The 15,395-nt window shown below is 38.8% G+C and overlaps 1 long non-coding RNA gene across 1 annotated transcript; it reads left to right on the forward strand.

Annotated features, from left to right (window-relative positions):
* Positions 1 to 223: 223 nt before the first annotated feature.
* LOC116790606 lies at positions 224 to 7,062 on the forward strand. Its single transcript, XR_004358423.1, has 3 exons — positions 224 to 494; positions 5,046 to 5,079; positions 6,825 to 7,062. It is a non-coding gene; the product is annotated as an uncharacterized LOC116790606 (long non-coding RNA).
* Positions 7,063 to 15,395: the final 8,333 nt, after the last annotated feature.

A 15,395-nucleotide genomic window follows, 5' to 3' on the forward strand; every position in this document is an offset into this window, starting at 1 on the left:
GTTTGCCTCTTCTGCTTTAAAAATGAGGAGGGACAGGTCCAGACCACTCCAGCTATAAATGCTTTCTGTATATCATTGCATAGCACACTTGCACTCACCAAACCCAGGCTGGTGGTAAAAATAACCCTCTCTCGAAGAGCAGACGTTAAGTTATCTACTAGGGCTTCCACCTGTTAACATTTTTCAGAGAGGGGCCCTGTCTGGAAATAACTCTGTATTTCATGATGAACTCTATGTGCTTTACGGGACAGAACCAAGATGTGACTCATTGCTCTGAGCTGTGTAAAGATTACATCTGCTTCAGCCGTGGAGGCTGAGATGTCCCATAATAGACAGACATCAGAGGTGGAGCTGGAAAGGGACAACAAAAATCTGGACTCTTAAGGTTTTTATTTTACCCGAAATAAATGTTTGTGCTCTCTGTGTAATCTCAGGACATCTGTCACAATAAGGAAGACATCATAATAGGAGCAGCAGGCTCTGCTTTCTAGAAGGTAAGAAAACGTTTGTCTCAGTTTCTATGTTTAAGTCAAGCTTCTCCCCCCTGCTGGTCACAAGATCATAACAGTGATCACTGGGATAGTCACACTTGCTGATCACTGTGATTCACTCATGTGTTCTTGCATTACAAGTCCTCTCTCAGGTTATTCTCAAGTTACTTGCAAGAGTTTTGTGAAAGATTTCAAGATGTGGCAGGGAGGGAATGGACATATATCAGGATACTCCTATTGCCCTAATTATCATGACACTAAATCATCATATCAAATTAAGTAGATGGCTTATTACTGAAACAAGTCCCTGTACTGTGCTCCCAGTTCTTGCCTGTCTTATCAAGCTTTTATGAATTTACAATTTTAAAATCGAATTAAATAACATTTTTAAATTTACATTAGGTGTATGTATATATATAAAACATTCTCTGTTTTTTTTCAGCATTATGTCATGAGATTCTAGAATTCCTTGAATCAAACTTTTCTGAGTTTAATCCTTATTTGGCTATTGGGGTCATAAAATCATGCATTTAAATATCAGGAAACATACTAACAACAGCAATTCTGTTTAATGTAGAGATTGCCATTATCATTGAGAGATATGACAGACTAAGTAATTACAATATTTTGGATAACTGTGCACTAACTGTACACTAGCATTGTTCTGCAAAAATCAGAAAAAAGGTGCAGTACAAGATAAGCATCACATGATGAGGTCTTGCTCCTGCCCTCATAACACTGAAGGTAAGTTAAATGTATATATACAGAAAAGAGCCACAGCAGTATACAACCACCCATTTATGAGACATGCTATGAAAAGTAACTGAAAATGGTTTGGTTTTTACATAAAATATTCCCTGTCAGAAAGGATACAGTAGGGCTGGAGAGTGGGAAGAATAATTTTTTATCTTAGGATGTGGCAGCTCAAGAAAATTTCCTAGCAATGTATAACAGCAAGAATCGAGAAATCACCAGAGAGAGTGTGGCTTAGCTGTACACAATACAGTGAGGAAGACAGAAAACTAGGTGGAGGGTAGTTTTGACTGTTAACAATTTGGAAGCTACACCATGACTAAGTGAAGACTGTACCAATACATGGGCTCATCCCTACTCCTCATATACATGTTTCCTACAGTTCCTAGCAGTGTGACCTCCTCAACACTCCCTCAGCTTGATACCCAGCAGTATAACTGCTGAGTGATCTTCAAGGGCCCTCAGTGCTGTACCAACCAAGACATACTTTTCTAGGAATTTTAACAGATGTCCCATTTTCCCACCTTTCATTTTCTCCCCCAAAATAAGAAACAACCTGAAACCACTGATGCACAGTGGTGTCAAGACAGAATAGCTTCCTGAACTAGTCTTTAACATTGTAGGGAAAAAATTAGCAAGTAAAACCTCAGAAATAATTCAGTACTGATATATATACTCTTTCACAGGGGCAGAGCATGTCAGCACAACAACAAACCCTGGTGAAACTTCTTTAATAGATTAGCCTAAGAGAGATACAAGCATAATATTTTTGTCAATAGATAAAGGAAAACAGAAACAAACCAAAATTTTAATATCTCTAGCAGCTCTTTCCCCAAGGCTTTCCTCAGGGACAGGACAGTCCATTTGGGCATGTGCCAGTTATGCAGCCAGTGATAGCCGAGTGAAACAGAGCAAGGAAAAGGGATTCTTCTCCATGTAGCTACCACATTCTGAAGAATTTTCTTCTTGTATGACTTACATAGACAAACAACAGAAATCCAGGTCTTTCCAAATAAACAATGCAAGATGCCTGACTCAAGGAACTCTGAATCTGCATTTAGTTTCCCACAGAAAAAGAGCAGCTTTGTACTTCCAGCCTGCCTGTCTTATTTTAGATTACAGAAAGTATTTTCACAGATCACTTGGTGGGGTGAAAAGTTAGGATTTGATGCTACAAGATCCCAGATCTGTTTTTTCCACTAAGGAGAGCCAGTCACTGAGTTCTCAGTGAGAGCTATGAACTGTTCCTGTATTTCTGAACAGATTAAAGGTGATCAGTTTTAAAAGGGGATTTTAAATTAGCTTTCATGCAAGGGATTAATTTTTACTCCTTTGAAAAAATTTTTACTTCATGTATATACTTTGAACTGAGAACCCCTGTCTTGCTGACAATGAGTTTCACACCTTGGGGTGTTGCTCTTAGAAACTTGACTTTGTGTCAGAGCCCACGTTGCAACACTGCAGACCATTTAAAATCTAAGGCACTCTCTCATCTGGAAACCACAGGGGCAGCTCCTGGCATTCCTGCACAAGGTAAACTCACAAGAAAAAGGGACAAAAAGTCGTGTGAGCAGAGATTACACCAGGATTACACCAGGATTGAGAAAAGCACCTGTTGGCTGTCTCTCTTGCAAAACGGGAAGTTTCCTCTACCTCAGTGTCTGGAAATTTCCAAATAAAGACAAGGTCTTTTTGTCTTTGCAGATGACAACACGCAAATATAACAGCAGTTTACACCACCTTACTGTCTTTTTCGTGATAACTATATGCAATTTCTACTGCAAGAAGAAATATTTGTCTTTCTGCTAGTTTTCTGTGTGCTGCTTGGTATAGCCTTCAGCAAATAGAAAATTAATATTGTCCCACCACATGAAGTGGGCAGACTATTCCTAGAATTACTAGGAGAGAGGGCATAAATGATCTGCTAGGAAAAGTTTACAGCTCTCCTCTGTATGTTGTGACAACTCTATAAAGTGTTAACAAATGGGCTGCACTGCGCTCAGCTGCAGTTGAGGCACTTCCTGTCAGGGATTTAAAGATAACCAAGGGAATGTGCTCACCTCTCAAGAGAATGCTAATAGCAGTTTTTTAATAGTAATACCAAAAAGCACGCTGGAATACCACAGACTATACAAATTCTGTCTGAGAGGCCCGTATGAGCTGCTTGTCATCTCCCAGAGTGTCTGAAAGCTCTGCAGACTGGAAGACACTTTGGAAGATGTTAAAACTCATCAACAACACTCATGACTGAATGGATATTCCCCAACTTCCATCACAGTTATAAAGCCTCCTATACATTACTTGTTCCTTTGTGGATCTTTGCAAAGGTACCTCATGCACACCAAGCCCTGTGCAGTTTGCTGACCAGTGGGACTGTGCACCATGTCCACCATATCACTGTTCATTGTGGTCAGACACTGCTGACCACATCTATTGGCTGAGCTGCCTTGAACTTCTACAGCACAAGAAATTTATTTGCTTCAAGAAGTTGAATTTGGTTTTAAACAGGATAAGTCATGTTCAGAGTGTTTATGTACATAGTCCTAGGGCAGCTCCTGCTCTGCTTCACAGCTCCCTCTGAAATATCCAGGAACACCTCTGGACTTTCAAGAGTGTTTAAATCTAGACTGAATGTGTTTGGGAATAATGCGCACATATCTAAAAATATAATTCTGATGCATTAATTCTGGTAATGATGAAAGAGGGAAAAAGGGAAAAGAGATTTTTTTTCCAGGTCTATTTTTTTTCCTTGCTCTATTAAAATAGATGTGCATTCTATTACTTAATTCAGTGACATGAGGATTTCAGCAAAGATATTTCTTTGTGTATATGTTACACCTTTTTCTGGTCTTGTTTGTATGTACAACTAGTATCCTACATTAACTATTCTCCCACATGTTCAAATATGGGGAGTTGAAAGATATCCAGAAGTCTTACAATAGTATAATTTACAGAGTAAATAAATCACCCCATGTAAGAAAGCTATAACTATGCCAAACATTTCAAGAATGGGAGCATGGAGAAAAAGAGATTGCCAAGACATAAGTAGTATCACAGCATCTCTGTCTGAAATCTAACTCCTAAAGTTAAGAATTCAAGAGAATGGATTCTCAGCTGTGTATATTACTGGAGCCAGAGAAGTTAAAAGAATTAGCTTAGAACATCAAGAACTGGCAGAATAGAACTAACAGTGTACTCTGGTGATAATTCAGAGCTGTATCCAAGACCACTGGCTAAAACCCATGATAGCATTGAACTGGGAAACTATTTCTGAGACCACCTCTTAACACCTCTGAGTCTGTTAACACTCAATTGTGTAATTACTGTGTTCATGTCAAATCACATGAAATAAAAGCACATAGAAACAGTGCTCTCAAATAGCTCAAAAAGAGGCAGCCACAGACTAAGCCTAAAAATATGACTTAGCAACTTCCAGGCACTACTAAAGAATGAAAAAAATGTTTATTTATTTTCAGATAGTCTCAGTTCCTTCTTTTCTAAAATAAGGACTTACTCCATGCCAGCCTCAGAAGAGAGAACTACACATTAGCTAATATCTAACCCATCCTTTGAAAAATACAGTGCTGAATGAACTTGCAAAAAGCATCAGTAGATATAAGTAATACCATTATATGCAGAGAAAACAGATCATCCACAACCATCCAGCAGATAAACTGATATTACTATTCTGCTAAACAATACCTCCAGTTACTTTAAAACAGTAATTTTTGGCAGCAAAAAGATAGGAGTATTTACTGTTGATAATCTCAAATAATTATGCTATATCTGTACTTCTTGCAGACTACAATGGGAGTTCTGTGAGCTCAGCAGTTTTGTAAGTCCGAATACTTATGAATGTCATTTTGCCAGTATGTGAATCACGTGGCCTGTAAAATCCCACCCTAGTGGGATTTTCATGTGTTGGGGAATCCATACATCTAAATTCCGACCCAGCACTATCTCATGCCCAAAATGAGTTACAGGTTACAAGAAAAGTGTGGAGAAATCCACTGCCACATTACTGGGGTGAAAAAAACCTTGGGTGAGAATTCTAAGTAGGGTTTCTTACATCTTCTGAAGGTGTCAGGACTGGCCACAGTCTGATTGGACTTGAACAGGGCAGTGGTCTGATCTCTATGACAACAGCTACCTTCCTGTGAAAATTCTGTCTAGGTATTTGTGCTCCTACGAAGATGTAAATAGGAAGTACTTTCTATTTCTTATATCAAATAAAAGTATCTTTGCTTCTGGAATACTAACAAGTCTGAACTTAGTGTCACTCTAGGATGTTAGTTGGGAATGAAAAATCAGAAAGGAGAAACATCCTGGAGATTTTCATGGAGGTCTGGAGCATTCCATGCATATGGAAATATTTGCAATAGCACTAGTAGTAATGCCAAATTACCTCTTCTCACTGTAAAAGCTACATTCTGACCACAGCAACTGCAAGAATATACATTGCTAAGGTGTCAGCTGCCACCTGTTTGATTTTGTAGGCCAGGGGGGCAGTGACACCTTGTTTCCTATGTATTGCCCTGCTCAAAATTCAGTCTATAGAGAGCAGAAGGGGAAACAGCACAGTAGAAAGAAACAAAACTCCTTTGATTTTGGATAAGGTGGGAGAGCCACAGGCTAGATGTGGAGCAAAGAAGCACAGTTCTCCATTCTGCAGTTATTATCAGCTGCATGGAATGCTTCTGCAGTGTCTGTATATTCAAATGTACTGAAAGTAAGCCTAACTTAAAAGTATTTAACGTGTTTTGTTGCGGCTCAAAGCTGATTGTAGGCTGTTATCACCATTTTAAATATAACTCAGTCTATGTTTACATGTACTTTTAAATTATTTTGTTATCAGAAAAAAAACCCACCAAATTATTTTATTGTAATGGCTATTTCTTTCCTTCCTCTGCGACAGAGTTGAACCTTTTCTAAATAACTCTTTCCAAATGGATGCCATCACTATCATAGTTTTCTTCTCTTTTCTCTTTATTTTTTCTTCTCTTTTCTTGTTCTATTTTTTCTTCTCCTTCTTTTCATTTGTTTTTCTGTTTTTTAAATTTTTTCCTCTTTTTTTCCCCTAATATATTTTGGCAGCTTTAGATATTATTACAGAACAACCAAGCCTGGGACCCTATGGACAGGTGCTGGGCAAGATTCTTTACATAGCTCTTCTGTGACAAGGCACCTCAACCCTTGGCCTCTGTCAGCTGCTGTTCTTCTGGTCCTGCATCTATTAGTGATTTCTCCCTCTGCTCCCTGCATGTCCACACTCCCTCTTGTTCTACTCCTGGACCTTACAAGTTCTTGCCTTTATGCAGCTTCTGCAACTACAATCCTATACTGGAGAGACCCTGAGCAGAAGCTAAACTATGCAGATTCAACACGTTGGGCTGTTTATGGGTTAGGTGGACTTTGCTTTTTTGGTTTGTTTGTGGGTTGGGTTTGGTTGTTCTTTTTCTTGATCGTTGGTTTGTTTGTGTGGTTTCATTTTTAGTTTTACTTCTCTTATCTTAATGTTTTCTTAGAGACATAAGCCAAGGTCAGGTCTGGGTTGCAACTCTACTCCTTACTATTTTGTAGGTGATGAAGAGAGCAGAATGGCAGCAGTCAGGATGGAGTAATTTACATTTCCTCCTCCCCTCTGCAGTGGTGCAGATTGCTGCACCGTTCAGTGTGGCCTGCTGGATTTCAATGCATAGGCCATGGTCCCCCTCTCATACAGCACCTCTGTGCTCATCTGCTTGCATGCACTAAAGGTTTTGTGAAAAAAGGACACAGGTCACTCACTACTATAACCAGCACATCTGCTTGGGAATTTTGTATCTGTGATATTATTATTTCTTAAAAATATATTCATGGGGGTTTTTTGTACTCACTTTTTTTTTGTTTTGAAGAAGACTAATGATACTTGTTTGTTAATGTGGAATGGGACATAAATTTTCTTAAAGCCTAAACACAAGTCCACAAATCCAAAGATCATATTGCCTGTTGTGTTGCCCTGTTGATCAGTGTCATTGGGCATAATAACCTCTCTTTCACAATCTGTGTAAGAAAGACATCACACAATGCCATCTGCTCTTGCACTGGCAGGTCTGTTTGTAAGATGTGTGGCAATTTACATTCATACCTCAGCTTGGCATTGGACATCTGACATGCAATCAAAGGGGTCCCCAGAGTGTTGGAGCTGTTTCCACAGCCACTTGAAAGGTACTTGCTTTTGGGGTTTGAGCCTTGCAAATCCATGAACCATGATTCTCTTTCTAGTTCAGATATTAAACCAACATTGATCCCATGTACTTTAGTGAAGGTTACTGTGTTATTCCCAGGATTTTCTCAGCTGCACATTTGGAAAGCAACTTTGCCACAGTGATACACTTGTAACCATCAAGAGCCACAACTAGACCTCAGAAACACATTGTCTGTACAGAGCCTCCCTGACAACAGCTAGTGCAGCAAATGACCTTCCCTGCTGATACTCACATTTGGAAATACATTTAGTGATATTATTTTTAACTCTTCCTGAAAGTTATAGAAGTACTGGTTTCCTACAGCAGCAGAAGGAAGCTGATATCCCAAGGGTTTTGTGCTGTGGACACATGAACTGTATAAACTCAGACGTGTGTGTGTGCGTGTGTGTGTGTGTAATTTCTTAAAATGTTTTGCTTCAGTTTAAACCCACATTTTCCATCTCCTGTAATAGTAATTTGAGATTAAAATCTAGAAGGCATGTTTCTTTTGCTAAAAGGAAGTCTATGGTCACTGTCATTTCACGGACTAAATGAAATCTCCTCCTTTCTTGAAATCTCTCAGACACACAAAGTAGTCAGTAGAGTGCTTAGGTGATGTTCCCAAAATAAATTTTCTCCCTGTCTCAGTCCTTTGTTCAGAATCTGTTTTCTTTATCTCATTTTCAGATCTAATTTTCCCAGGGTTTCTATTGCATTATGTTCTCTCTGCCCTTGCTCCCAGTCTCCAAGAGAAATGCAAACCTAATTAAAGACACATGGCGTTTTTAGGCTATGTTAGTTAAAGATATTTAGATTGAAAATAGGCTTGCAGGAAGCCACGGGAAGTTGTTTCCAGGCTTGTTTTTTTCGGAAGAGAATTGCCATGAGCATACTCCCAACTTACATGAAGGAGATGTAAGGAAAATATTTCATGGAGTGCCATAATTACTGTCACCAGTACAGGCTGGGATCTGACCTGCTGGAAAGTAACTTTGCAGAGAAGGACCTGGGGGTCTTGGTGGACAACAAACTGTCCATGAGCCAGCAGTGCCTTTGTGGCCAACAGGGCCAACAGTATCCTGGTGTGCATTAGAAGAGCATTGCTAGAAGGTCGAGAGAGGTGACCCTGCTCCTCTACTCAGCCTTAGCGAGGCCACATCTGCAGTGCTGTGTCCAGATCTGGGCTCTCCAGTACAAGAGAGACATGGAGCTCCTGGAGAGGTCCAGTGGAGGGTGACAAGGATGATCAAGGGATTGAAGTGTCTCTCTTAGAAGGACAGGCTGAGGGAGCTGGGCCTTGTTCAGCCTCGAGAAGAGATGACTGGGAGGGGACCTCATCGACATATCCAAGTATCCGAAGGGATGGGTGCCAAGAGGATGGACCAGGCTCTTCTTGCTGGTGCCAAGCAATAGGACAAGAGGCCATGGGTAGAAGCTGATGCACAGGAAGATCCACCTGAACATGAGGAAAAATTTCTTCACTGTGAGGGTGACTGTGCACTGGAACAGATTATCTAGAGATAACGGTGTAATTTAGTAGCACTCCTACTAATCTTTCACTGATCACACAGTAGCTGAATCACTATGACTCAATTTTAACATTACACTCCTAATTTGAGACTTGTGACTTGAAATCTAGGAATCCTTCCCACTACAACTTGCACATGATATCTTTATTTTGGCAGTAGTAGTAGAGGAAAGGCATGAAGGCACACAAGAAGTTGTCTAGAACCTGAAAAGTGTTGATGCTTTTGCCTAATGAGATATAAATAATATACTCTCATATATACCATCATACTAACTTAAAGAAACTCAAATTCGGCTGTTGTTCAGACATCAGAGTTGGTTCAAGAAGTTTAAAACACAGTGCAATCAAATCTCTCTTGCTAATAGAACACAGGATATTTCGTTTAGGCAATTTGAGAAGAAAAAGAGAATCTATTACCCCCACCTTCACCTTAACAGTGTCCCAGGACAAGCACCCTGACTCTTTCACAGACATTCTTGCCTGACCTATTCTAGAAAATTCACAGCTCTTTCCCAAAGAGTAGGGAAAGTAGCCTACAAATGATTTTCCTTCATAAAAAGCCCACACCTATAAGAGGGCTTTTCTCATGGCATTTCAATTTAAAAGACGTTGACTTCATTTTCCTTGTTTGTTACTAAAAGCCAGCTTTATCCTCATGCTAATGAAAGGTCCTAAACCTTGTCTATAATGTAGCCAACAAGACACCATTTACAAAGAATTCTGTAAACAGTGGCCCACTAGAAAAGTGAACCACTTTATACACCTCTACTCTGTCAGAGTTGCCCTTGCTGGTTTGACTCCATACCCCTTTGGCCTGTAGGCCACTGCTTCTCTGCATGTCTGGCTGACACACAGCTACCGCTGTTCATAGAAATCAGAAGCCTCAAAAATCTGCAACAACTGAACAAAATTGAATCTACCAGCTAGCAGAATCTTTTGAACCTCTACTTTCTTGGGCCTATAGTAAGTGTATATTAAAAGCTCTTCCTAAGCCTTCGAATAAGAATTTGCAGAATGGGAGGTCTAAATATTGGTGAAATTAGTTCTGTTGAGAAAAACTGTTCTGGCAGAATTTCAAACAGACCTGGCACTGAGCCCCACTAATCTTCTTATTAATGTTCTTCTTATGAATCTTCCTGATAAAACTGTGAACCCAACAGATTAGTATTGGCAGAGTCTGGATACACATTTAGATTTGGAGTAAGTGCACTATTACCTGCTGAAAAATAGAACTAAAAAAATAGCTGCACTTCTGTTGTTCAGGCAGCCCTAGACAGTTAACACACAGCAGTGCTTCTTTCTGCTATCACAGTATTTGTATTTCATTCCCTCACTCAGACTGAAGCATTACCACCGTTACCCTTCTGAACAAATTCCAAAAAGCTCATGTACTCCCAACTATTTTGTCCCTTGCTGTGCTGAGGATGACTTCCCAGGCTACTACGGCTGCTTCTCTTCTCCCGTATTTGGAAGCTGGCCTTCAGCACGGAGATCCCTTGTGGGTTGCTGTTTAAATTCCAGAGTCACTGTTGCACATTACCATTTCCTTCAGCTGATGTAAATCAAATACAGCATGAGTGAAAAATGTGAGTATAAGCTCGGCTAACTGCTTCGTGAGGGGAACCGTGATGGATGCAGAAAGTTTGTCTCAGGACAAAACGTTTCACAAGCACAGCGTGCTTTGCACAGGGGGACGTTGCTGAGGCCATTGCCCCTCCTTTGGCAGCAGTTTGCACACACTTCACCCCTGTGTACCACATTGAATTGGCAGTGCTGACACAGGGTACAGCAGTAAAGAATGACACACTCACATGGAAAATACTGTTGCCTGGCATCAGGGACATTATTCTATACACAGGGTCCAGAATGTACACAGGAATTTCATTTCACCCCTGGCATTTTAGGGCATCTGCAAACTTAGTAGCCGTTAATTTTTGCTTCTCATCTTCCAGCAGCTCCAGAACCCAAACATACCCTAGTTTAAAAAAAATGTTAATCTTGTAATTAATCAACTGTTGTTTTTTGTAAGTGGACTGAAAACATGATATTATATGGAACATATAATACCTTAAATAGGAATGATTTTGAAATATTTTAACAGAACTAATAGTTTATAGCTAAGTTCCTTTAGGATAGGATTTATGAACTTCTCATTCCTATCTCTGAATGCTTGCATGGCAATGTCACCTGTGTAATGGCAAAATGCCAGTCCACTAACACTTGACTCCTACAGGAAAGCAAGACAAAGCACAGAGATCTTCTCTATGGGTAAGAGATTCACAATTTAATATTTAATAGCTATGAATCTGGCTACAGAGGAGACTAAGAGAAAGATGAGCATGTTTTCAGGACGCTTCGAACATATTCTAAAACAAACCTTATGGACATAACATGTAACGAGGACAGTTTTTTCAAGCCCAGGAGTGTAGCACAAATTGATGTAATTCTGGATTCTTCCCTTTGCTACAGGATAAAACTCTCACTACAATCCTAATGATCTTTAAACTTATGAGAGGCACAGCGTTGAAGACACACTGTCCTCTCTGTGACACCACTGCATTTTATGAGGAACAGAGAACAAAAAGATTCACAGAGCAATCTTACAGTGAGTCCTACTGAATTTTCTGCAAGTACAAGGTCCAATTATATGAAAATAACTGCAAGTTCAGGATTTGGGGGGAGGAAGAAAGAATTATTTTTGCATTAGGTTAACTGTCTTTACTGTAATTACTTGAAGCTCCTCTGGGACACATAAAGAGTTTTAGTCAAGATGTATTAATGAATATGACACAGACAAGACAAAAAAAAAGTACGTTTATTCTGTGGATTTCTATCTCCACTGTATATGGAGGGAGTTCATCAGTATATACAAAATTTCAGTGCTGTCTAGCAATTTATCTTCTAAGTTTTGTCTAATTTGGCCATTTAGTACTTGTTGATGTCAGTAAACTCCTATAGGTACTAATATACAGCTAAAAATCCTTAGCAGGCATACTAAATCAGATAATTATATATGCCATAAAGAATCTATGAAAATGATAAAGACATTCATGATAATCCAGTTAAAAGGCAAATACATACAGGCATATATTCAAAGAGTTCATTATTTTTAGACATAGTGTTATTTAATTTTAGCCAATTTTGACCAGTCTTGGCTTTGGTTTTGTGGTGAGTTTGAACATATACCAAATTGCAAAGACCCCTGAGCCTTTTCATTCTGCTGTAGGGAAATAAATAACTTACACGACTCCAAACAAGCAAAACACTTAACATTTCTGACTAATCTTACACTTACCAATACACACATGCTTTAATATTTTAATAAATGAAATCTAATATGAGGAACTATTAGGAAAGGAGTTGATACCTACAAGCATCTAACATTACAAGGCAGGCAAAAAAGCCTACAGAGGCACTGATAAACATGTAGCCAAAAAAAAAAAAAGGTAAATATTTCATAGGTCATCTTATGGGCTGATTTGGATACAGGAGTCCTTGAAATGGAATTGAACATAATTGCATGCAAAAACACTTAATCAAGAACTGACTAATCAAGATGTGTTCTTGCAAAGTAGACAAAAAACTGTGAGAGTTTACTTATCTCAATTGAGATATCTGTTCATTTCAGTGCAAAGTAAAATAGGGAAAGCTTAAAATTACCAACAAGAATAATTGAAATCAGCCTTTCCCTTTTTAAAAAAAATGCATAAAGACCATGCAAAAAGTTAGTTGCCACGTCTCAGCTGGTAGATGCAGCAGCTCTGTACACTGCTTGAGGACAAGAGTTTTACTGCTCTCACAGAGCATTTTTTTGGAAAGGAATCATGGTGCAGCAAAGGCCATTTAAAACTGAATGACAGCCTCCACAGGAGGCTTAATAATCTTAACTTAAACACATTTAACATCTTCAGTTTATTTGCCTCAATTTCCCTGTGTCTGTGTGTAGACATGATCATAAATATTAACCAAAATAATTATTGATAAAATGAATGTTTAGACTATTAAGATGGTCACCTACTGTGAATAAAGCACTTGGATTGTTTACCAGGTAGTTAATTACATTGACAAGCTCTGAGACAGCATACATATACTCAGAACACAAGTATACATCTCCCATTGCCTAAAAATGTTATTTAAAAGCACATTCCATAAACCCCATGATACTTGGTGGGATTTATAGGAATAGTTTTTTCAATATTTTTTGAAAAATAGTGGAACTCATCTATCCAGTTGTAGAGAAGCTCCTGAAAACTACCTTTTGCTTTATGACAAACAAAGTCTATTGTAGGTTCATAGTAATGTTAGCACAATAATAGAAAGACTTCATTTGCATTTACTGTGAATAGACTGTGTAATTTTAACTACACATACACTGTCACACATGCTTTACATATACATGATAATACATTTTTGTCTGCAATTTTTCAGAAGAAAAGTTGGAAAACCTGGTTTTTTGAACCTTATCCGTAATTAGCAATTTCTAGAATAAATACACACACATATATATTTAATATGCTTACCTGTCTTTCCTACATGTTTCACATTCTTAAAAAATTCCTTAAATTTTGTTGTTACAACTGTTGTGATACTCCACAATAAACCACTTCAGAATGCAGTGCAGTTAATAAAATGTTTTGGGTTCAGAGCAGTTGACACAGTAACTGAGAAGATGATAAAAATAAACTACATTTGCACTCTTGTTTTCCCAGTAGAACTTCTAGCAAGAAACCCCGAAGGAAACAGTGAATAGGTAGCAGCATGCTCTGCAGACCTAAGCCCCACTATATTTTAACAACAGAACACAACTACAGAAGGGCAGCTAGGAACCAAGTGGTGGTGTGGGATGAAACAAAGTTCATATTCAGGAGAAGGAAGACAATTGTGATTTAAATTTTCCAGTTGTAATAGGCTGCTCCCATCTAGCTCAGAGAGTGACTGGTGATGAGTCAGTTCAGTATAAAAATTCTGAAGTGTTGGTCTTGTTGCAGTTCCTAGAACACAGCCAGCCAAGGCACAGAACTAAACAGAACCTAACCTAGTTTCATGGCAGAATTCAGCTTTTAAATGGCAAGGCACACTGACAGGCTGTCCTGGTGAAGTTACACTGCCATGACACCTTAGTAATCTGCTCTATCTTTCCTCTGGGTTGTCATTTCTTGGGTGTGAAATTTATTCCATCTGTGCCAGTCACCTACACACTAGAACTATCAGTACAGTAATATCATTCTACAACAAATCCACGACAAATTTAAAGTTTATGTTTAAGGTAGACATTACCACAGAAAGAAAAAAATTCTTTTTTTTTTTAAGCTTCAATCATCCATTGCTTACTCCTTAGATTACTCAAAGTTAATGCTTGGTAAGAGGGAAGTGCAGAACATCCACTGACCATCAGCAGCCTCCAATCCTCCAGGAGCTGATAGAAGAGACTCTAAACCTTAATTTTCAACATATGCTTACATCTTCACAGGACCAAGACAGTAATACAATCCAGTTCATGCAATATATGAATACAGCATTTCTGTAAATTTTCTCAGGCATCTAATTAGCTTTTACTCAGAAAAAATAGAAAGTGGTGTAGTAAAGAAACAATATCAGGTCGTTCCAGGGAAACGTAATTAATCACAGCCAAGTGTATTTGCCTAGAAAACATAATTCTTCTCTGCTGAGGTATCTAATACTGAGAATAACTACTGTAAAATGGAGGCTAGTGCTTGGAGCTAACCAGACACACACACTTCAATGAAGTATTAACACTAGCCAAACACCTTATAATTACAGACAGCTGCAAGTTCATGAAGCTCTTTGTAAATAGTTCTGTTCCACCGCTCCTGCCACTGGCAGCTGCAGTGCCATGTACCCTGAGCACAGGATACAGGACTCTCCCAAAGATACTGTGGCAGAGGCTGCATTGCAGTTATGCTTTTTGTAAGCACAAAGTGTTCTCCCTTTTTCTACCAAAGCCTATTACTTCTGTATTCATACATCTCACTTACTTCAGTGGAAGGAAAGAGAGGATTTCTTTGCTTCGTTCAAAGACGTGTGAGAAAAGGAGAATTTATTTATCTGGTCATCTGGGACAGAGAGAAATTATGGGCCTAAAGACAGTGGAGATTTTCATAAGCAGAAGAGTCTGCAGAAATGGGTTTAACTGGACTCACCTGAGTTCTTATGACATACTAAAAGACATGGAGAGAGTGTCTTAAAAGGTAATCCTTTAATTCAAACCATATTAACTTATTTGAGATGCTGGTCACCACTATCATGCTAATAATAGATATGACTTCTTAGCAACACTAAGATTTTGAGTGTGTGAAAAGGAAAGGAGGTTCAGCATTTCCTCTTTTTCTTTCTCAGTGGGGAATCCATTGTTGCATGTGTAATACCATACCGGAA

The sequence above is a fragment of the Chiroxiphia lanceolata genome, chromosome 8, assembly GCF_009829145.1.
Source record: "Chiroxiphia lanceolata isolate bChiLan1 chromosome 8, bChiLan1.pri, whole genome shotgun sequence".
NCBI lineage: Eukaryota > Metazoa > Chordata > Aves > Passeriformes > Pipridae > Chiroxiphia > Chiroxiphia lanceolata.